Source organism: Paroedura picta, chromosome 4, assembly GCF_049243985.1.
Source record: "Paroedura picta isolate Pp20150507F chromosome 4, Ppicta_v3.0, whole genome shotgun sequence".
Classification (NCBI taxonomy): Eukaryota; Metazoa; Chordata; class Lepidosauria; order Squamata; family Gekkonidae; genus Paroedura; species Paroedura picta.
The window spans coordinates 78,252,268-78,274,397 of NC_135372.1; the positions used below are offsets into that span (position 1 = coordinate 78,252,268).

The 22,130-nt window shown below is 46.7% G+C and overlaps 1 protein-coding gene across 8 annotated transcripts in view; it reads left to right on the top strand.

Annotated features, from left to right (window-relative positions):
• DAB1 (DAB adaptor protein 1) overlaps positions 1-22,130 on the top strand; it is an 825,935-nt gene that overhangs the window by 203,326 nt on the left and 600,479 nt on the right. For all 8 annotated transcript variants that reach the window (XM_077333584.1, XM_077333572.1, XM_077333571.1 and 5 more), the window contains exon 2: positions 5,060-5,229. The gene's annotated coding sequence lies outside the window, so the exon portion shown is untranslated. The remainder of the gene's footprint in view (positions 1-5,059; positions 5,230-22,130) is intronic.

Below are 22,130 nucleotides of genomic sequence, written 5' to 3' on the forward strand. Positions count from 1 at the left end.
GGGCCAGATTTTTTCCCAAAAACTCCCGGAGGTCCTTGAGCTCACCCTCACTCATTTTGTAGATGCGCCCTTTGGGCAGTACCGCCCCCTCTGGGATGTTGATAGCGCAGTCCGTGCGGCGGTGTGGGGGTAGCTCGTCCGCTTCCCGCTCGCTGAAAACGGCTGCGAGGTCTCGGTACTCTGCCGGGACCTCGGGCTCTGGTTTCTCCTGCTGCGCCGCCGCCGCTCCCCTGGGACGCGCCGCCGTCCTCTTGTGGCTGGAATTCTCGCGGGGGACCCGATGCCGTGCACCCACCGTCAAGTCGAACTTCAGGGTCCCCGCCCGCCAGTCCACCACGGGGTTGTGTTCCTTCAGCCAATCCAGGCCCAACACCGCCCGATATCCCGCTACGGGGACCTGGATCAGCCACCGCAGCTCTTGGTGGTCCCCTATGTGGATGGCGATAGGACCCACCTCCTCCCCGAAAGGTCCCCCCTGAATCGGGCTGCCGTCCATCTGGACGAAAACCAGGGGAACCTTCCGAATGCGCTTCGGTAGCCCCAAAGCCCGGGCTATCTGGGGGTGGACCATGCTGTGGTCGCATCCAGAGTCCAAAAGAGCCTCCCCCACCCAACTTAGTCCGTTCTCCGGGTTCCGGAGCTCTAAAATTACCACGTTCGGAGGTCGCGCCTCATGCTGTAGGGGTTTCCCCTCGCACCGCGGGACCTGCTGCCCGGCGCCGTCTACAGCAGGTCCTGGCCGTTTCCCGTCGCCTGGACGCTTCCCGGTTCGTTGCGGAGGTCCTCCGCCCGGCGTGCCTGCTGGGGGCGTGTCGCACCTCCCCCCTGGGAGAGCCCGCGGTCCTCCCCCCCTTGCCGTTGGCACGCTGCTGCGAAATGTCCTGACCCCCCGCATTTCAGGCACAGTCCTTCCCGGCGTCTCCTTTCCCGCTCGGGGTTCGGGGGTCGTTTGGGGCGAGAGTTGTCGGGGCCCGGTCTTGGCGCCTCGGCTGACCCGCCTTTGGCCTCCCGGGGGGGTGCGGCGGCCCAACCCAGGCTGGCTTCCAGCTTGGCGACCACAAAACACCACCCCTCCAGTGTAGACAGATCTTCTTCCGTCCCCTTGATCACGGCCCATTCCCTGAGCTTCGGGTTAAGGCCCTCCCGGAAGTACTCGATTTGGGTCTCCTCGTTCCAGGAGAACACCTTGCCTGCTTCCCTCCGGAAAATGTCTATATAGTCCATAACCCCCCTAGTACCCTGTCGAAGTCCCTTGATCCGACTTTTTGCCTTGTCCTCAGCCTGGGGGTCCTGGAATCGTCGGCGGAGCGCGACCACGAAGTCCTGCAGGTCCTGAGTTGCCGGGTCGCCGCGCTCGGCCAACCCCAGGTACCACTGACCCGCCTTGCCCTGGAGACACGAGGCCACCCCCCAGACCAAGTCCTCGGAGTCCTCATACCGGTCTCCATATCTCCGGGCATGCGTCAGCGCGTGGAGGAGGAACTGCGGGAGGTCGTCCGGCGTCCCGTCGAAACGCGCCTTAAGCTCTGGGGGGGAACGTTTTGGAGAGTAGTCCGACCCCCTCCGGATCCGGGATTCTCGGCGTCCGCCGTCTCGTCCTGCTCCGCTCCACCGGCTACCAACTTGCCCAACGACGCCGTGCCGCTCCCTGCCTTGCACGTCGCTCCTGCGTTGGTCCGGCTCTCGCCGCCCCGTCGGCTCACCCGCTCCCCCGAGATCCTCTGCTGTCTCGCCTCTCCGCTGGCCGTCTCGCCTACTCGGGACTGAAAACTGCTCCGGGTCGGGGTCCGGGGCCCGCTCACCAGTACCGGGCTCGTCCTCGTCGCTGGAGGCGTCCTCACTCGACGCGATCCCCTCCGCCGTTGTATTACCAGTCCCTCCGGGCCCGGCCCGAGCTTGCTCACGGGCTTCAGCTGCCTGCAAGCGCCTGGCCAAGTCCGCCATGGCCCGCCGCAGGTCCTCTAGGGATTCCTCAGGTCTTACCGGGCGAAGCGCCTGCCTCAGCTGGGTGTCCCAGGTTGGGGCCAACCCCCCAGACCTCGGCGCGCTCCCCGCCGTGCTTGGGAACCCCATGGCCCGGCGCCTTCCCTTGGCCGCCGCTGCCGAGGGTCTCGGGGTCCCGGACAGCTGCTCCTGGCCCCCCGATTTTCGGAGGAAATCTCCCGGGGACATTAAACCCATGTTCCCGGGGTTCGTGGGGGTCGAGACCGCCTCGTTGCTTGAAAACGCCATCTCTGGATCCGTCCCGATAAGCGCTCGGATGCGATGCCGACCCTGGAGTTCGGGTGGAAGCTCTTACGATGTCGGGAACCCGCTTGCTAACTGAAAAAACAGGGTGCCCTTTGAAGAAAACGTCACGCCAGGCCTGGTGAACGATACAACAGGAACAAGCTTTATTTCAGCAACGTGGAGTCCGCTGGTATGGAGTAAGAGCTTCCACCGAACTCCAGGTGGAAGCTCTCTTTTATACAAAACCCACCTCCTTTGGCTGTATTGCCCCACCCAGTACTTCCGGAGGGAACATGCTGATACAATCATGACTCATGCACATATGCGAGGTTTTCCGGGGTTCCCGATGGCCCATTTTCCTGGAACAAAGGGCCATCTCCGGGCCCTTGTCAAAAGGTGGAGGGGGACATTGAGGTTCTTTAGCGGCCATTGCCACCTCAACGATCGGGTGGGGCGCCCAGCTGCCGGCTTGCCTGTGATCACCATGCCCTACCTCCGTGATCGCGGGCGCCTCTGATGGCGGGGTTCGGTCTGGTTCCCAAGCCACCAAGGACCGAACCACGACACAAAGAAAGAAAGAAAAGACTGGGGGGCTTTTTGCACGCCTTCAAAATAGCACAATGGTTGCCAATTGAAAACGCTACTGATTTGCTGTTTTGCACAACGTCGTCGACAATCTGCCACACACCTGAAACCAATCTGCAAAAAGCGCTTCCTTGTAGCGCTTTCAGGGAAATCCCCAAAAGTGGATTCACCTTCCGGAAAGCGATACAGTCCTGCAACCAATCTGCAACACTAGCGAAAAAGACCTGTGCGTTAACATTGTTGCGGTTTCTACAAAGTCCCTCCCCCTGGCTCTCTTCTCTGATCTTCCGGCGAAGCGATCGCCATTTTTTTTTCTCCGAGCGAGCGGGGATAAACGCACCAGCGAGCCTCTTTCTGTTTAGAGGCTTCCCTGGCTTCAGTCCCTCCCCTTTAGTCACTAAGCACAAACCACAGAAAAGCACGTTTTTTGAAGTATTTTCTCTTTATTTTTTTACACATTCATTCAGCCGAAAATCGGGCCCGTGAGGGGGGGGGGTTCACTCGGAGGAAGCGTGGCAACGATCAAACGACAGCTCAAACACACCAAGCAGCTGGATGGGTCTCTCCGTTGCAACGAATCTACCCAGATTCGTTGCTATGGGTCTGTTTTTTTTTTTTTTAAACCTTTCTTAAAGGGAAAGGGGCTGTTTGGGAGCATGCTAACGGCTGCCCATTGGCTGCTTGACGGCCAGGGGCGGGACGAGCTTGGCAATAGCGCTTCCTTTCTAGCGATTTCTGCCGAGACCGGAAGCCTGTGGGAAACGCTACAAAATGCAACTGGATTCCACCACAAAGGCAGGTATGCATAACGACGAATTCCACTACTTTAAATGGCGATTTTTCATTCAGTGACCAATTTGCAACAAAGATCCCGGTGCGTAAAGCCCCTGAGACAAATCCATCTTATGTGAGTCCTCATTGCAAGGGAAAAAGCATTGTGCTTTTTTTGCCTAAAACCATTTGCATAGCAAATCACAACAGAATGGCATTGTTGATCTATCCCATTTTTTATTCCACCCTTTCTTGATGGAGCTTAGGGCTGCATACAACAGTTCTTTCTTTCTCCATGCCTAACGAAAATTGCCTTAGAAGCTCTCTTGTTAGTTTTGTTACTGCGAATTTAAATGCTAGAGACAAATTTATCTAAAATATTTGTAAAAATAAATTATCCCTAAAATATTAACTCATAGTTTTGAAAAATTAGTGTTTTTGTTATATACTGACTTTAGGATCTATGCCAGTATGTCTTTTGATAAGATATAATTAGATCAGATAATTGTTTCATTATTCAACTTACATGAGTTTTCCCTATTGCTACCTATTCTCTTCTGCCAGGGGTAGCATGGATGAAGGGCACAACATTCTGAGCCCCTAACTTGCTCTGGGGGACCCAGGAACTTGGTCAAGTGCCATGTGGGATTTCATTCATTCACTGAAAATGCTTCTATCCAACCTTAAATCTTTGGGTTCCAGGTGTCAGTATTGTTGGGATTCATACTCTAATCAAGCATCCTGTGTGTGTTATTCTAAACACACGTATATAACCCTGCCTGGACAATTCATTTTGTGTGTCAGTCCTTCCTTCATATCTTTCAGCCTTATGTATTAAGGCAGGTGGCTACGAGGGACAGCCTGTTTTGGGTAGATGCCCTCTATCTCAATCTGGTACCTTCTCTTGAAGTTTTATGGCATGTGGCCAATTTTTACAATTTTATTAGCTTTTATTGAGTAATTGAGGTGTTTCTTTTGCCATTCATTTTGCTGCAACTGGCTTTATCTCAGTATTTATGTGACTGCTGTGTGTATTTCATCAGTTATATTATTGTTTCTGTGCTGCTGCTATCTGGGGATTTGTTTGGAGCTTTTTTAGTCATGACTTTTTAAATGAATTGTTATATTATGTTTGGTTTTGACTGGTATCTTGATAAGTTTGGTGGAGAGGCAATGCATAATTAACAAATGGGAGAGTGCAACTTGTGTACGTAGGGACCGAAGAGAAATCTTTGATAGTTGGCCCATGACATCTTGTGGAAGATCTGAGGACCAAAATCTCTTCATATGTGCTTGTGACAGTTATTTGTCTGGTTGGCATGGTTTGAAAGAGCTGTCTCAGGATGCACTTACTGATTGGCCATCCTTGAATTTTTTGCTTTGATTTCATTCCTTTGTTAAGAAATTAACCCTGTAGTTCTTGCCCTTGAGTAAACTGTTTCCATTTCTCCCCCCCCCCCCTTTTTGTTTGCAGAATATGCATATGTCTGAAAACATTCTGGATACAGATGTCAGAGGATTTGGATCAATGCTTTGTAACTGATGTTCTTCTGGTTGACAACAGCTTACAGTTCTAGAATTTGAAGAGCTGCAACCATCAGTATCATGCCTTATGGTAGCGGGCATCACATGGAGTTTCAGCAGGTAGGCTATTGCACAGCATGAAGTGTTTGTTTTTTAATCATTCTTTCTCTTTAGCTATTGGGTCCGATTTTTATGAGGTTTGATTTTTTTTTTCTACCGAAGTTGTCATTTCTAGGTGTGTGAATATGTCCTCACGAAAATCTCTATCTTCAGTTCTTATATACATTTTAATGCCTGTTTGCCACTATTGTGCTCTCTGTCTGCTGCTGCTTTGTTTTTAAGGAAGATAGAATGTTTCCCTGTTGCTCAGGCAACCAGGCCAATGCTCCCTGCCTTGCCAGTCAACAGTGGCAATTGCATTGCTCACTAGAGCTGTGTGGCAAGTATTTTGGATTAATCCAGCTCTATTCGTATACACATATTGTGCATGACTTGTTGAAGGAGAAGTTGGATGGGAATGCCCATCTAAATGGGCATCTCCTATCAATGAAATATCACACTAATTAAAATGGTAGTGTATTTCCTCCAATGCCTGATAACCACTCCCTGCAAACACCTTCTTGCTCTTTTGCAAAGAAGTACCCAAAAAAATCATCAAGAAGAAAAGGGAATTCAAAAGGCACAAAATCGTTGGATGTTCTCCTACTCATCTTGTATGAATACCAATGTTATCCTTTTCTATCATTTTCATCACAAAGGCAAACATTAATATGGAGAATATACTTCATATTAAGGATAATGTGGATTTGCTTTCTGTGGTCCCTAGAGATTCAAAATAATGGTGAAATGGGTATATACTTTCAAAAAATTCCTATGTGACTCCATGAAGAATAGCTAAGAGGTATATTTTGTCATGTTTAGACAGTGCACTTTCCATCCACTAAAATGTCCAACTACTTTCATTATTCTAGTGCCTTTGCACCCATTGGTTGGAATAAGGGGGAGCTTAAAGGAGTTGTCAGGGTTGGGTTATTGTCAGAGTTATGTTACCACATAAATCAGGATGGCACAGAACAGTCTGTGTCGTGAACCAGGAAAGATGGGGGCCTTGATTTTGGCATAGATGTTACCTTTACTACACATACATATTTCTTATACACTTGCATGCATTACTTTAGGTTCTAAACAGACTCAAGTTCTGAATACATAGAGGGCTTTGGGGGAAGTTGCAAATGCAAATTTTTCATTCTGCAAGCTTAGCGGCAGACATATAAGCATTTAATGAAGCTGGGATGGCCCCTCTCCACTTCCCTCCCCCAGAGACAAAGTTTTGGGAAAAAGAAGAGAAAAACTGGTTTTGTATACTCCACTTTTTACCACCCAATGGAGTCACAAATTGGCCTTCAAATGCCTTTCTCTTCCACTCCCCAAAATAGACACCTTGTGATGTAGGTGGGGCTGAGAGTGCTCTAAAAGAGCTTTTCTTCAAGAACAGCTCTAAGAGAATTGTGACTAGCCCAAGGTCACCCAGCTGGCTGCATGTGGAATGGGGAATCTAACCTGGTTCTCCAGATTAGAGGCTGCTGTTTTTAACCACTACATCATGCTGGCTCTCTTTCCCTTCTGTGATTGAGCCACTTTGCATATCTGTTTTTTCCTTTCCTGAAGATTTCTGGCTGTACCAGCCTGTCACAGTATAATATTTGGGCTAATTGCTCAGCCCAGGAACCTGAGGGAGGGAATGGGAGCTTCACTTCAGCACACTTTCTTTGAGTATTCTCTGATTCTTTTGGTGTTCAGAAGTCTGGAACACTCTTTCCAGTATTTTGGTTTCCAGCAGTCTGGAACACTCTTTCCAAATCCTTTCACTTGCTGGCATTGTCCCTGCTGGAGGCTTCTCCCGATTGCAAGGATTGGAGGTAGAAGAGTACTTGTCTTGAGTATTTAACAGGTTTCTACAGACAATTTCTAACTTCCCCAGATCAGGGATCTCTGCACTCTTCAGAGCTGACTCCCTGTTTGACTGGGTAGGAAATTTTCTTCTCTCACTAAAGGATCTATCCACTTTCCTTGGCCTGAATGTGAGTCTTCATCTAACTACTCACTCATCTTTGACAGCCTTTCCCTAGTTCTCCTGTCTGTGTTAAACTGCTCTCAGTTGGGGTGAATTCTGAAAATGTACTAGGGCTGAAATCAGACTCCATTTACCTCAGCATCCAGTTCAGAAGTTTTTCTTGGCTCAGCTGATATTAACCAATCAGATCTCATAGAACAGCCTGTCACTCAAGGCTTTCTGGCTCTCTGAAGAATTAACCCTTCACAGTCCTTTATCTGTTTATACAGCACCTCTAAGCTTTGAAAAGTGCAGTCCATCAGATAAACATTTCATAAAGCATCATCTATTAGCTACCAATATTAGATATGAAATCTGTATTCCATATCTGACGCCTATTTACTTGTCATATAACTTTGCTTCTTCAGCAAGTGTGTTTGCTATAGAGCAGATCAGAAATGCATGGCACCAGAAGAAAATCTTTGGTAAGCTGGATTCAGTCTTTTGATGATGCTTCTCCCATAAGTAATACATGTGTTTGCTTATGCTTTGATATTGCTGGCCCAGAAATATAAAGCTTTGAATATTAACATTTAAATTACTATTCAGAAGTTTCATATTCTAAGGATGTAATGATATCTGGGCCAAAATACACTAATTTTAATATGTTAATGGTGGTACTATTGAACCATAGAGTTTCTGAAGACAGGGTGGAATATATATATAATAAATAAAAAGGTACACACAGGAAGGCAAAGGGATACTACTCAACTACCCTTCTTTCAACTGATGCATGCAGTATTTTGGTATTTCCAAGTTGTTCTTATGCAGAAAGAGAAGTTAATGTTTTTCACACTGACAATAAATAATTTAGAACAGTTTATTTATATAGGTCACTTGCAGAAAAGGTATGCCTTGTACAATGTACTAAATTTATCGCTTTCTTCCTATGTGGATTATACTGAGCAAACTTTAGAAATCTAGATAATGTGGTATCGAATTGCATTTGGGTATATCTGAGCTGAAATTATATATGATTTTTTGGATCAGCTCAGGGACACCTCAAATGGTAGGAAACACCACTAAAATTCCAGAAGTAATAAAAATTTATCTTTGGAGTTCTGGAGTTTAGAGGTGGTACAGAAGTGCGGAGGGAAAAAAGGGAAGTCGACTGGGAGACAGCTATTAGCTGGTGTCTCTCTTTCCTTGGGACAGGCAGACTGGTAAATTTTCCAAGAGAAAGGGTCAAACTGAACCTGGGTTTACTATGTAGGCCTTGTCCCTGCTGGAGGCTTCTCCCCATTGCAAGGATTGAAGGTAGAAGAGTCAGCACTTTCCTGCTGGTAAATGGAGAGCATATGGAAGGTCTCTTGAAGTCTCATCAGACTTGAATTTTCTTCCCTTGACACCAAGGGGCTTTTAAAGAAGTTCAGCAATTGAATAGCGTTATATTGAACAGCTAGTCAACGCCATTGTCTTCTCCATAACAACCTATGGATGTGAAACCTGGACTCTGAAGAAGGAAGACAGGAGGAGAAAAAATGCTTTCGAATTATGGAAATGAATGCTGCAAACACCATGGACAAAGTTACCAACAAGATAGTTTTAGAAAGGAGCAAACCAACTATGTCATTAGAAGGGAAGATATTACAGCTGAAGCTCACTTACTTTGGACTCATCATAAAATTAAACTTGCTAGAAAAATCATTAATGCTCGGCATGGTCAGCGGCAAAAGGAAACGTGGTCGCCGAAGGATCCGCTGGCTTGACACAATCAAAGCCGATACAGGGATGACCATGAACCAACGAAAAGAAGCAGTCAGAGACAGGGGCACATGGCGAAGACTTTCTTATAGAATCACTGAGGGACATGACTGAACAGATGACATCATCATCATATTGATAGAACAAAATAGCAATATGTATACCAGTTAGGGCTAGGGAAAAAAATCATTTTGGGGGAGTGAGTTCTGGTTGATTTGGTACATGCTGAATGACCTCAATACCAGATTTCTATAGGGCAGGAGAGGACAAAAAGTGGCTCTCCAGATGTCCATGGACTACAATTCCCATGAGCCCCTGACAATTATCCATGCTTTGGTCCAACTGCAGTGGTGGATGGCAACCTGGCTGTGGCAGAAGAAAATGCTGATAACCACACCCAGCCAGGCTGCAGTAACAGAAGATGCTTGCAGCTGTTCCAACCCAGTGGCTAGAGTTGGGCATGACCCAACACACGGGTCTCCACGAACCCACAAAATTGGGTAGTTTTGGGTAGTCGGCATGCAAACCAGGCTCATATGGCCATGCCCCCGACAACCGCGCATGACCACATATGGGTTTTACTCCTCTGTGTGTGTTCATGGGCTTTTGTGGGGGTGGAGTTTCCTCCCTCGGCATACATGTGTTGAGCATGTGAAGCACACAAACATCTCTCTTCCGGCATAAACAGGGCTTGGTAGGGTTGCCTTTTGGTCTCCATGCTACTCCAATGATTATCTGTTTAGCTTGATTGGCATCCTCATTAGCCAAGAGTAGTGCTCCCCTTGGTTTCATTGGGAATGCCTTGGTATATATAATCCCTGAGGCCACGTGAGAGAGCTTTGTGTTCTTTTGCACTCCGTGGGACTGGGTGGCAGAGAGAGAGAGAGAGGGGCGCATTGCTATTTGGAGGGAGATAATTTTGTGGGATAGATAGAGTGATTCTAGAGAGAAGGAGCACCTTCAGCCTTACTTGTGGATCTTTGTCTGTTCATTTTTGGCTGGTATTCAAACCCCCTCCCCATTTGTTGTCCGATTGGCTATTAATCTGAGTCTTGCTGTGCCTGTGGCTGCAGGGAGACGTCTTTTATTTTCTGTCTTTGAAGTATTCTGTCTGGGAACAATTTTTCCCCCAATGTGGTGTTCTTTAAATGTTTTCCTAGTAAACATTTTCTGGCTTAACTCTCCTAATTTTCTCTCTTAAAATGGGCCGAAGGATCTTCCATAAATCCAGATTTCTACTTTTCTTTGGGGAAACACTTTATTTGTGGTTTTCCCTTCACTTGGTGTGTGTGTGTGTGCACGCGCATGCAAGGCCCTCCCTGGCTGTGGTTTTGGTCATTGCATTGCATCTAGTCTGGGTGCTTCACAGCCAAATCAGCTTATTGGCTTTCTGCATTAAAGCAAATATCAACATCTCAAACACAATCAGAGTTCCATTTCTGGACACATCTCATATGGGGTGAGGTTTTTCCTGGGTGTTAATTTGATATCCTATTTTCCTTTTACTTTCCTTTCTGGGAATGGGGTTAAAGACCACAAATAAACCCTGACCCCCAACACTCTGAATGTGAAGCACAGTTTGGTCGCAATACTTTCCTTTATTAGGGGGGGGGGGTGAGTGGCCCTGGCTGTGGCTCCAGCCCTGTCATTTGGTCTGGGTATTTTGGGTGGCTATCAATGAATAGCCTTTTCTTTTTCAGGTGGGTTGATTTGGTTTTGGTCGTTCAGGTGGGTTGTGTATCTTGCAGGGTACCTACCCCACTGTTTTCCTTATGTGGCAGAGACCAAACCCTCCTGGGAGGAAAAGCCTGACCTTCTCTTCTCATGGACAATATGTGGAGTTGGTATTTCTGTCTATTAACCTCCCCTTGTTCGGGTGCCCATTTGTTGATCTAGGTAATGCAGACTGAAGGACATGTCATATTGACTGCAGCATCCTGTTCTCCTCTCGCCTATTTCCTTGTGTGTTGAACAGCTCATCTGGCCAAAATGGCCACAGTGGCAATGGCCATTGAGAGCAGGAATTGCCATGATGACAACTGGCCCATGGTTCCCCAGCTAGTGAGATGGTCCCCTAACAACTCCCACACCAAAGGCCAAGTTTAAATTATATCTCCAGGCATACTTCCCCACACTTCTAAATTTTTGTCTTTCTCTATGCCATCCTATCTTGAAGTCCAATGTCTTCTTCCACATAAATTCCTTATATTAGTCCATAGATAATTCCTTGGTTAGTCCTCAGTTGCCATCTGCCAAGGGGTATCCTTACAGATCTCTTCTTGCACTGTCTCATGATCTACCCCACATTCCCTTGGGCTGCCTCTCATGGGCTGCCTCCCTGGCCTTCAGGGTGTCTTGGTCTTCTGTTTTTGCAATGAGTGGGTGAAGGGCTAGGAGGCTGGTTGGAATGGACCCCTTTGGGTTCAAAATGTCAATGTTTTGGTACATGGGATGGAAACTGTCCTTTTGACCCATCAGAGCTTGGAACTCACCATGGATGGAACTTCCACTAGAGGTGCTGCATATTCTGGCAGATGCCAACCTGTCTGGGTGGGCAGGTGCAGATAGCATTGGCAGGCAGCCGTGGTGATCTGGATAGAGAATAATACTAAGTGATCTACCTTGGTGGCCACAATTCAGGTGGGATTAACAGTGGGGAGTAGAACCATAGCCCTGTTAAGGGGCAGTGCTCCCTCCCATAGCTCCAGGGTGTCCAAAGAAGGCTTTTAATGGGAAGAGCATCCTTCCCCACCCAACACTCCGAATGGAGAAATAAGTCTACAGTGATTACATTCAAGGTAGAGTGTCGGGATAGGAGAGTGGAGCTGTAGGCTGCAATGGGAAGTTTGGCCACAAACATCCATGAACAATAGTTTGTGGCCTTTGTTACTGGGGATTAAACTTTTGGATTTCATAGAATCATAGAATCATAGAGTTGGAAGGGGCCATACAGGCCATCTAGTCCAACCGCCTGCTCAACGCAGGATCAACCCTAAGCATCCTAAAGCATCCAAGAAAAGTGTGTATCCAACCTTTGCTTGAAGACTGCCAGTGAGGGGGAGCTCACCACCTCCTTATGCAGCCTATTCCACTGCTGAACTACTCTGACTATGAATTTTTTTTCCTGATATCTAGCCTATATCGTTGTACTTGAAGTTTAAACCCATTACTGCGTGTCCTCTCCTCTGCAGCCAACGGAAACAGCATCCTGCCCTCCTCCAAGTGACAACCTTTCAAATACTTAAAGAGGGCTATCATGTCCCCTTTCAACCTCCTTTTCTCCAGGCTGAACATTTCCAAGTCCCTCAACCTATCTTCATAGGGCTTGGTCCCTTGGCCCCAGATCATCTTCGTCGCTCTCCTCTGTACCGTTTCAATTTTATCTACGTCCTTCTTGAAGTGAGGCCTCCAGAACTGCACACAGTACTCCAGGTGTGGTCTGACCAGTGCTGTATACAATGGGACTATGACATCTTGTGATTTTGATGTGATGCCCCTATTGATACAGCCCAAAATGGCATTTGCCATTTGCTACTCACCTCTCTCCAGTCTGATGAAACACCATTGACAACAACTCTTTGAGTGCGGTTCTCTAACCAATTTCCTATCCACTTAACTATCTGAAAATCCAGATTGCAGTCCGTCAACTTATCCATCAGAACATCATGGGGAACCTTGTCAAAAGCTTTATTAAAATCCAAGTAAATGACATCAACCAAATTTCCCTGATCCAGCAAACCTGTTACTTGGTCAAAAAAGGAAACCAGGTTGGTCTGGCAGGACCTGTTGGAGACAAATCCATGCTGACTTCCTTGGATCACCAAATTGTCCTCCAGATGTTTGCAGATCACTCCCTTTAATATCTGCTCCATTATCTTACCCACAACAGAGGTCAGACTCACTGGTCTGTAGTTTCCCGGGTCATTCTTCCTCCCTTTTTTGAAGATCGGAATAACGTTTGCTCTCTTCCAGTCCTCCGGGACATCTCCAGTCCTTAAAGAGGTTCTGAAGATGATGGACAAGGGCTGTGCAAGTTCTCTGGAAAGTTCTTTGAGTACTCTTGGGTGCATTTCATCTGGACCAGGGGATTTGAACTCATCCAGTGCAGCTAAATGCCTCTCGACAACCTCTCTATCCATGTTAACCTGTTAACCTGTTAACACCCAGACACTATCCTTTGGCTATGGCCATCTCTAGATGTGCCTAAACACTTTGACCTGTGTGCAAAAACAGATGTAAAATAGGCACTAAGCCTTTCTGCTTTCTCTGCATCCTCCGATAGAGTTTGTCCATCCGCACCCAACAGTGGGCCTATTGCCTCTTTTACTTTACGTTTGCTCCTCACATAACTGAAAAATCTTTTCTTGTTACAATGGGCTTCCCTGGCCAATCTTAGCTCACTCTCAGCTTTGGCCTTTCTGATGATTGATCTACAGTGCCTAGTAACCTGTAGGTACTTTTCTTTAGAGCTCTACTTTTCTTTCTTAATTCCTCTTGAAGTTCTCTGTTCAACCAAATAGGCTTCTTAGAGCTCCTGCAGTGTTTTCCTCTTTCTGGGATAGTCATTGATTGAGCATGCAATAGCTCTTGTTTGAGTAGCGCCTAGCCTTCTTCATGACTGGGGAAGGCACTGGCAAACCACCCCGTATTGAGTCTGCCAAGAAAACGCTGGAGGGCGTCACCCCAAGGGTCAGACATGACTCGGTGCTTGCACAGGGGATACCTTTACCTTTACTTTAGCCTTCACATGCTCCCTTCCCTTCCAGCATTCTCGTCCATGGTATGACACTCATCATGTCTCTGAGTTTATTAAAGTTTGCCCTACGAAAATCCAACATCCGCGTCTGGCTACAAGCTTCCTTGGCTCCCCATCTCAAAAGGAATTCTATGAGGACATGGTCACTTCCCCCTAACGTCAGTGGAAGTAACGGTGTGATGTTATGGTTGAGCCAAGGTTGCCCCATTCCACAGGAGGGAGAGGCTACGCGTCGGCATCTGGAGATGGTCAGGCATCCCTGTCTTTGCTTGGCTACCTGGCTGCCAGTTGTGCCCTGGAGTTCATCACAATGACTCCTGGGGAGAGGGGGGGCACTGTGTCCTCTGCACAATGGATTTGGAGGGCTTGGCTGCACAGTGGGGTGTGACCATGAGGAGCCAGGATGTCCTGTACCATGAGGAGACAGGATGTCCTGTCACCGTACTCCATGGGCTCAGGGTCTGGTTCTCGTAGGTAGTTGTACTCAGCAGGTGTTAGACAGGTGGTGTAGATGGGCAGGTAGATAGTTGGTTAGGCAGGCAGCTAGACAATAGGTTAGGTAGGTAGGTAGGTAGGTAGCTGGTTAGACTGTTAGGAAGATAGGTGGGAGATCAGGGCACCTGACCCAGAACCCAGGGAATGTGTTGGGAGCTACACCCCATCCAGGCCCTTCCAAACTTGTGGACCCTCATAGTCATATGTGCAGGCACCACTTGGTCCCATGGGAGATCCCAATGTGCATTTCAATCATCATCCATTAAGTCCACAGGAAGCCTTGCTCCTCTCTAAAACTGTAACATGCTGGATACAGAATTTTGGCCAAAAATAATGTTAGAGGAATGGGAACAACTTTTGGGGAAAAAACATTAAGCTAACGAAATAAAACTATGACATGAGAAGGTAGGTGGGTGGATGATCACGTCCCAGAGCTAAAGGGGAGAAGGGAGCTAAAGGGAGAAGGCGCCACTGGACAAGACCCAGAAACCATGTCCACAACAAGGCAATACAGTCAGGGAGCTCCACAGTGAATTTCATATGTATAGCACCCTGGGAAACTAAACAGTTAACCAACCCAAGTGAACCCAAAGGTTCGTGAATATGGGGGGGGGGGTCCATGCAAGTTCTGGGTTTGTGACATCCCCCAACCTGCAACCACCCACAGATCCAATGAACTTCCATTTTCCAGGTTTGTGCCCACCTCTACCAGTAGCAACTGGCAGCTGCTCCAACCCAGCTGTGGCTGTGGGGGACACCAGGCTCAATAACAGATGCCATTAATGTTATCAGCAGTGACAGGGGAGGTACAAGTATCATGGATCCCCATTTGTATAATATAATAACAAACTATCCAAACTCCTACATTATCACCTGATAGAAATCAAAGCATTTTTCTGTTTTGTGTTACAGCATAAGGCAGGAACTAGGAAAAACTAAGGACCAAACTACATTCTATATCTACGGTATAATCAGCACAAGGACTTACAGCAGAATTGCAGCTGCAGGTTCCCCATAGGAACTCAATTCAGAAGCATTGAAGAGGCCTGATCAAATTGAGGCAGAGGCAAGGATTGGTTTGTGTGTCAGAGATCTAGCCTTTCTCTCTGCATCACTGTCCTGGCCCAAAATGATTGTGGGGGGAATTAGTTGACCTATGAGGCAGCTGTGATTACAAGCATGGATATATAGCCCCTTGTTGAGGTGAATAATGCTCCCACCGGCCTATTTGAGTCAGGAAAATGGTGTACGGGGAGTCAGGAGTAGGGTCATGCGCAGTGGCCTACGAAGCAGCTGTTCCGGGCCGACGCAACCAGCGCTGCACTGTGAGGGGGGAGGGGAGGCACTGGTGCCAGTGCGCAACCCAGTGCACACACGCAGGCATGGAGCTCTGTGCCTGTGTGTGTGCGCCAACTGATGCACCAGTGCCCGCGCCTCCCCTCCCCACCCCACCCCACCTGCAGTGCAGCACTGGCTGCATCAGCCCGGAATGGCCGTTTCTGAGGCCACCGCACATAACCCTAGTTAGAAGCTCCTCCTGCCTTACTGCATGGCCCCAATTCAAACTGGGCTCATGTAGTGCTTTTGAATAGAGTTCCCATGGGGAACTTGTAGCAGAAGTCATAGACATGAAAATCACTGTGGTGATCATGTGATTATGAAGTTTGGGTCTAAGGAAAAAGAAAATCACTTCTTGAAGTTGTATACTAAACCGATTAGCAGAAGGAAAGTCAGTGTTTTTAAATATAAAACCAGGGGAAGTTCTATTGTTGTTCGTGAAACTATTGAAACGTGGGGAAGAAAAAAGAACTGAGGAAGATGAATTCAGTTCTAGGAACTGAGCACATAACTAGATAGCAAAAGGTATAAACTATAGCAGCAGCAATATATGAGGAAGGAGCATAATTTTGAAATGTTCCTCATTCTGATCAGAATATGTATTTGATTTTCTGTTAATCTGGTAGCAAATGATGATAGAAACTTTGGTGGAAATAAGTCAAGTTGTGGAAGATATTTAATGAAAACCAAATGGGGCTGGACAAACGAGTTGTGAGATGTTTACAGCAGTTGAACATAAGGACTCAGATAAGAGAGAGAGCCCTTGAAAAAAATGAAGCAAGACTGTGAAGTGATGGGCTACAGAAAGAATACTGTTATCAAAAGATTGATTGCTGCAAGCGGAAGACGTAATGACAGACAGCAGTTGGTGCTGCACAGAGGAGACAGGTGGTGACGACTCTTGATGAATGGAGGGGAAGGCATGTTAGAAAAAGTCAGAGGAAACACTCTGACAGAAAATAGACAATTTATGAAAGGAACAAAGTGAAATTTATAGTGATTCTTAGAAGTAAGCAGAATGGTATATTCCAGGGAGCGGCAGTATTTTGCATGATTGCCAGGATCGGGGACAATTTGGTTGCCTCAGAGTGAGTGTTAGAAGAGCTGTAGAAAGGCTGAGGAGCTTGTTTAAATCCATGGGCCACTATCTTATGCAGCAGCACTGATGATCAAGGAGCAATCTTGAGCTGCAGAACTCTGGGAGTTCAGCTAAGGAGTGTGGGTCTGTGGAAGCAGTTGCTGTGCTGGCATCAGAACAGGGGAATTTGGCCAGCTGCAGAACTGGAATTGTCTTCCTTATGCTAGTGTACATGCCCTATTGCTTATTTGATCAGATTATGCTTGTTCTCTGCTTGTTGTAAGACTGGTTCAATAGATCAGGTATGATGGAAAACAAAAATGTATAATGAGGATACTTGTTGTAAGAATACCTTTTTAGACCTGTAGGACCTTTCAGTTTTTGCTGTTTGCGGTCTAAACACATTCTGCACTCTCCTTCAAACTTTATACACTTAAAACTTTGTCTTTTGCTCTCTTCTGCCACTCAGTTTTTGCAGGCCACTCCCACATTCATTATTTATTTACACCCACTTTTCTCCCCAATAAGGACATAAAGCAATTTATATTGTTGTCCTCTCCTCCATTTTATCCACACAAAACCCCTGTGAGGAAGGACAGGCTGAGATCAGGTGGCTGGTCCTAAGTCACCCAGCAGTCTTCCATGGCAGAAAGTCTTGCAGATTTTAGCCAAACTCTCTAACCATAATACCAGAGATATTGCACTGTGCATAATGACTGAAAAGAGCTGCTGGGCAAGTATCTCAAGCACCCGCCCTACAAAAATCTTTTAGATATTCCCTCTAACCACTCGGATAAACCTGTTCTCCATTTTTCTTTCTGTGGACACTTAAGCTAATAAACACTGATAATGTTGTTTTCTGAGAATAGTGTTTGTACTTGGCAGGGTGTCGGGTAGATGGAGATTGTGAGGCAAAGCAGACACACACACACACACACACACACACACACCAAGGAGTCTAGCAAGGATATATTCTGATTGGCTTATTGTCATCATCTCACCCAGGTGGGCCAAAAACTAAAATTGCCCTAAGAATTGTGTTGGATATCTAAGCTAGGATTCCTTATTTTCTGAGTTTCCTTGCTTTCAGAGACTTGTGTTGCCTATTGATAACTATATGGGTATTTCCGCACAAGGACCAATGTTGCCAATTGGTTCTACAAAGCAGAAACGCTATTTTAAATAGTGGAATCTCGGCGTTACTCATACCTGCATTTTTAGTGGAATCCAGTAGTGTTTCATTCGTTCCCCACAGGTTTCCAGTCTCGCAGGAATCGCTAGAAAGGAAGCGATTTTTTCTGTGCTTGGTCCTGCCCCTGGCTGTCAATCAAATAAACAGCCAATGGGCAGTTGTTATCATGATCTGGAAAAACCCCTTTCCCTTTAAGCACAGGTTAAAAAAAAACCCACGTTGCAACGAATATGAGTTGATTCGTTGCAACGGAGAGACCCATCTAGCTGGTGTGTGAGCTGGTGATTCATCGTTACCACGCTCCCCCGAGTGAAAAAAAATCCCCCCCCTGCACTGGCGTGATTTTCGGCCGAAAATAAAGGGAACTGGCGAACAGGGGGCTGTGTTGTGCTAGGGGACTTAGGGGAGCTTTAAAGCACTTCTGTGGAGGGACTGTAGCCGGAGAAGCCTTGCTGGGTGAATGAAGCCTCGCTGTTTTGTTGCTTTCCCCGCTCACCCCGAGAAAAAAAAATGGCGATCACTTCGCCGGAAGTTTGGAGGAGAGAGCAAGGGAGAGGGACTTTGTGGGAACCGCAACAATGAGAATGCACAGGTCTTTTTCGCTAGTCTTGCAGATTGTTCGCAAGAGTGTAGCGCTTTTTGAAGGGTGAATCCACTTTTCACAATTTCCCCAGAAGCGCTACAACGAATCACTTTTTGCGGAACTGTTGCAGGTGTGCTGCAGATTGTGTGCAAAGTCTTGCGGAACTGCAAATTAGTAGCGTTTACAATATGAAAGCCTTCTGCTACATTAAACTTGTGCGGAATGGCCCTATATTTTTACAACAGTCTGTTTTTTGTGCCTACTTGCCCTGAGAACCTACGGGGTCCAGTTTGGAAATCCTTGACAGAGATGCTCATCTGAAATACACCATGTGAAGCATTCATTTTAGAATTGAAATTTGAACAGGGAAAATGGGTCTCTCTCTCTCTTTTTTTGCTGTAATCAGTCTCAAGTCTATTGGGGTCCTTGTTGTTTGTGCAGAAATCACCACAGTTACTTGAGCCTGCAGCCTGAGGACTGATTGTCACTCATCTGTGCCATTTAATCATGCACACTCAGAACTTTGTGCAAGCCAGGCATGCTATCAAGATGCGGTTTTAATTAACGTCTGCTTTTTAGATAACGTAAGTCATTTATTTTGGCAAGAGTTCTTTGGGTGAGAAATCTACATAATTAAAGAGGTAGGCTCACATATTTTTGCGGTGCTCTAGTGCATTTTAGCTCATTCTGTAGAATTATGACTTTGGGAGATAATTTTTAGAGAAATTACAATTGCTTGTTCTGACTTTTTTCTCGTTGGTAAACACTGATTTCAATAGATTTTATTTTCTCTGTTTTTCAGAACATGGTATATTTAGAGTTAGAGCTTGGTCAGAAAATTAAAGACAGGTGATGAAAAAATATAAAGTGGTCTCCTGTTTTTCTACAGATCTTTCAAAGTTACTAAGAATATTTTCTCTGCATGACTTACTAGCATGACTACTACGATGCTGATGATCTAGTCACCCTTTAGGGCAGCTTTTCTCAAAGCTTTTACCATCGAGAAACCCCGGGAACATTCTTCAGGTTTTGAGAACCCCCAGAAGTGGTTAGCAGGCCATACCTTCCTGCCGCATCCCTAGAAGTCACATGTCACCAGACATCACCCAGACACTCCCACCAGATATGTTACCAGGTCGCTCCCACAGCACAGCAAGTGAGAACACACAAAAATATTTTCAGATGATTTGCGAAAAGAACCATAGTTGCTGTTATGCCCACCCCTGTGCTGTCACCTTGGCCAGAGGACTTGCCTGCACCAGTGCAACTACCATCAGAAGAGGTGGTGGGGTGTGGTGGTGAGGATCCAGGATGTGATCAGCAGGATCTGGGCCAAGATCAGGAAGAGTTGCCAGGGCCCAGTCAGGCTGACACCCTGCCCTTCTTGCCAACATCACCTCCAACAGCTTCAGCCCCCCAGTCCAGCCCAGAAAGCACTGATGAGCTGACTTGACTGAATGCTGGCAAATGCCGGTCAACGTAGATGGGGCCCAGGTGAAGGTACTTCCCAGGATGAGGTGCAGGCTATAGCTGTGGTTGGATAGGTGCTGGCCAAGGTTGCACTTAAGGAGATGTGGAGCAATGGCCTCTCTGTGGATACAAATGTGTATTGAACCTGACCATTGCTCAGGATGTCTATTCCTGCTTGATTATTGTACGGTGCTGGTCTGATACCTAGTCTCAGCCCCTGTTTTGGCTTGGCTTTCTGGCCTATAGACTTATGACCCTGGACTCCTGACCTGGCTCTGGTAACTTGGACTGGTCTCCTGTTTACTACTATTTCTCCCCCTTCCCACCCTGTTCTGCTGGCACAGACTTGATTCGGACTGCCCTGACTTCCCTCTGGCTTTCCCCTTCAGTTGTTGTTGGACTGGCTGGAATTATGACATGGACTGGACTTTGTCTAAGCTAACAGAAAGTACCTTGGTTCTGTGTGCTTTCAGCCAAGCGTGTAGTTATTTGGACTCTCTCATCCCTGCTCTATGGGTGTAGTCTGGCAGGTTAGCATATTTTGCACCTACCACATGACACCAAACCCAATTCCCAATTCCTCCCAGCCATCATGAATCAATAGATAGCAGACCTGGTGGCATGAACTCAAACCTTGGAAGGGCAGGTGCAACAACTTACAACAGCTGTCCTTGCTCTTCAACAGGCCATTGGTTCTGCAGTGGTTGCGGCCACACCTACCTGCCCTTGAAGGCACCAGAAACATTTGATGGGTGCTGGGAAGAATACCAGACCTTCTTTCCCCAAGCTATTCTTCAGAGCCCAGCCCCAAGATTCCCTTGCCCCAGCCCACTGGGTGCAGCCCAGCAAGGCAGCACTCTGGGCTGGCTACCAGTTTGCACGACATCACCAAAGGAAGCCTGCAGAAACAGGGCCAGGGCAGGCCTTTGCCATTCTGTTGCCTCCACACACACACACAATGCTAGAAACAAGTTAAAATGAGAGTTCTTACCTCTCTGGACTCCAATCAATACCTGATGCAATGAGCATCAAACAGTAAGGATTTGTATGGCCAGGGTCACTCCCCTTCCCATCCCCTCCAGGCCCATCATTGGCCATTGGGGGGTGGTGGTGGTATATGGTCATATTGCCCAATAATTTGTTTTAAAATAAATGTTAACAAATTTATAAACTCCCAAGCATTTAGTAAAACCGTTTGGGGGCTGTCAAAATCCTTTCTTTCACATGGACTATCATTCTGCCCCAGCAAATCCACAGAGATGGTTCAGTTCTGTGGAGTCCTTGAGGCATTCTTCTGATGTTTACACCTAAAGGAATTCTTTCAACAAACATGTGAACAGAACAAGCAAGAAGAGGCAACATCTACACACCATTCCATCACAGAAACTACTGGAGAACAGGTACCATCCCTCCAATCCACTGAAGAACAAGATGCTGACCACCACATTCCAACAACAAAACAACACTACAAGAAAAGAGACTCCATGTGGACACCCCCCCCCCCCCAGTTGGTCATAATGTCACACTGGACCTCTACATAGAATGCTTCCATTGCAGGGTCCAAACCTATGTGATCAACAAACAACAGCATACACGGCAGAATATCAACTATGCTGAAAGGAAAGCCATAGACAGCCTTAGGAACAATCCAGATATAATAATTAAAGAAGCAGACAAAGGAGAAGCTGTTGTTATCATGAATAGATCAGACTGCATCCAGGAGGCTCAAAGACAGCTCTCAAATACCACCTTTTACAAACAACTAGACTCAGACCCCACACAGGAATACAAAAAAGAACTACACAACACTATCAAGGAATCTCCCCAATACATTCAGGAAGAAATCCTTTCAAATACAACAAAGGAACCGTGACCAGGTTCCTTTGTTCTACCCAAAATCCACAAACCTGGCAACCCAGGGTGCCCAGTTGTCTCAGGTAACGCTATCACCACAGGGGTATCTGGCTATATGGACTCTGTTCTAAGACCCTGTGCCATAAGTGCTTCTTAGTTCACGACACTACAGAGTTTCTGAGGAAAATACAATCTTTGAACAACCTTCCAGAGAATACCATTTTAGCCACCATGGATGTGGAATCCCTGTATACCAACATCCCACACAGAGAGGGATTACAAGCCATTAGAAATACAATTTCTAACAATACCACAGCTGACTCAGCCACCAAACTGCCTATTTGTTCTCACCCATAACTACTTCAGATTTGGTGACAACTTGTTTCTTCAGGTCAATGATACAGCCATGGGCACCCGCATAGCACCTCAGTATGCCAA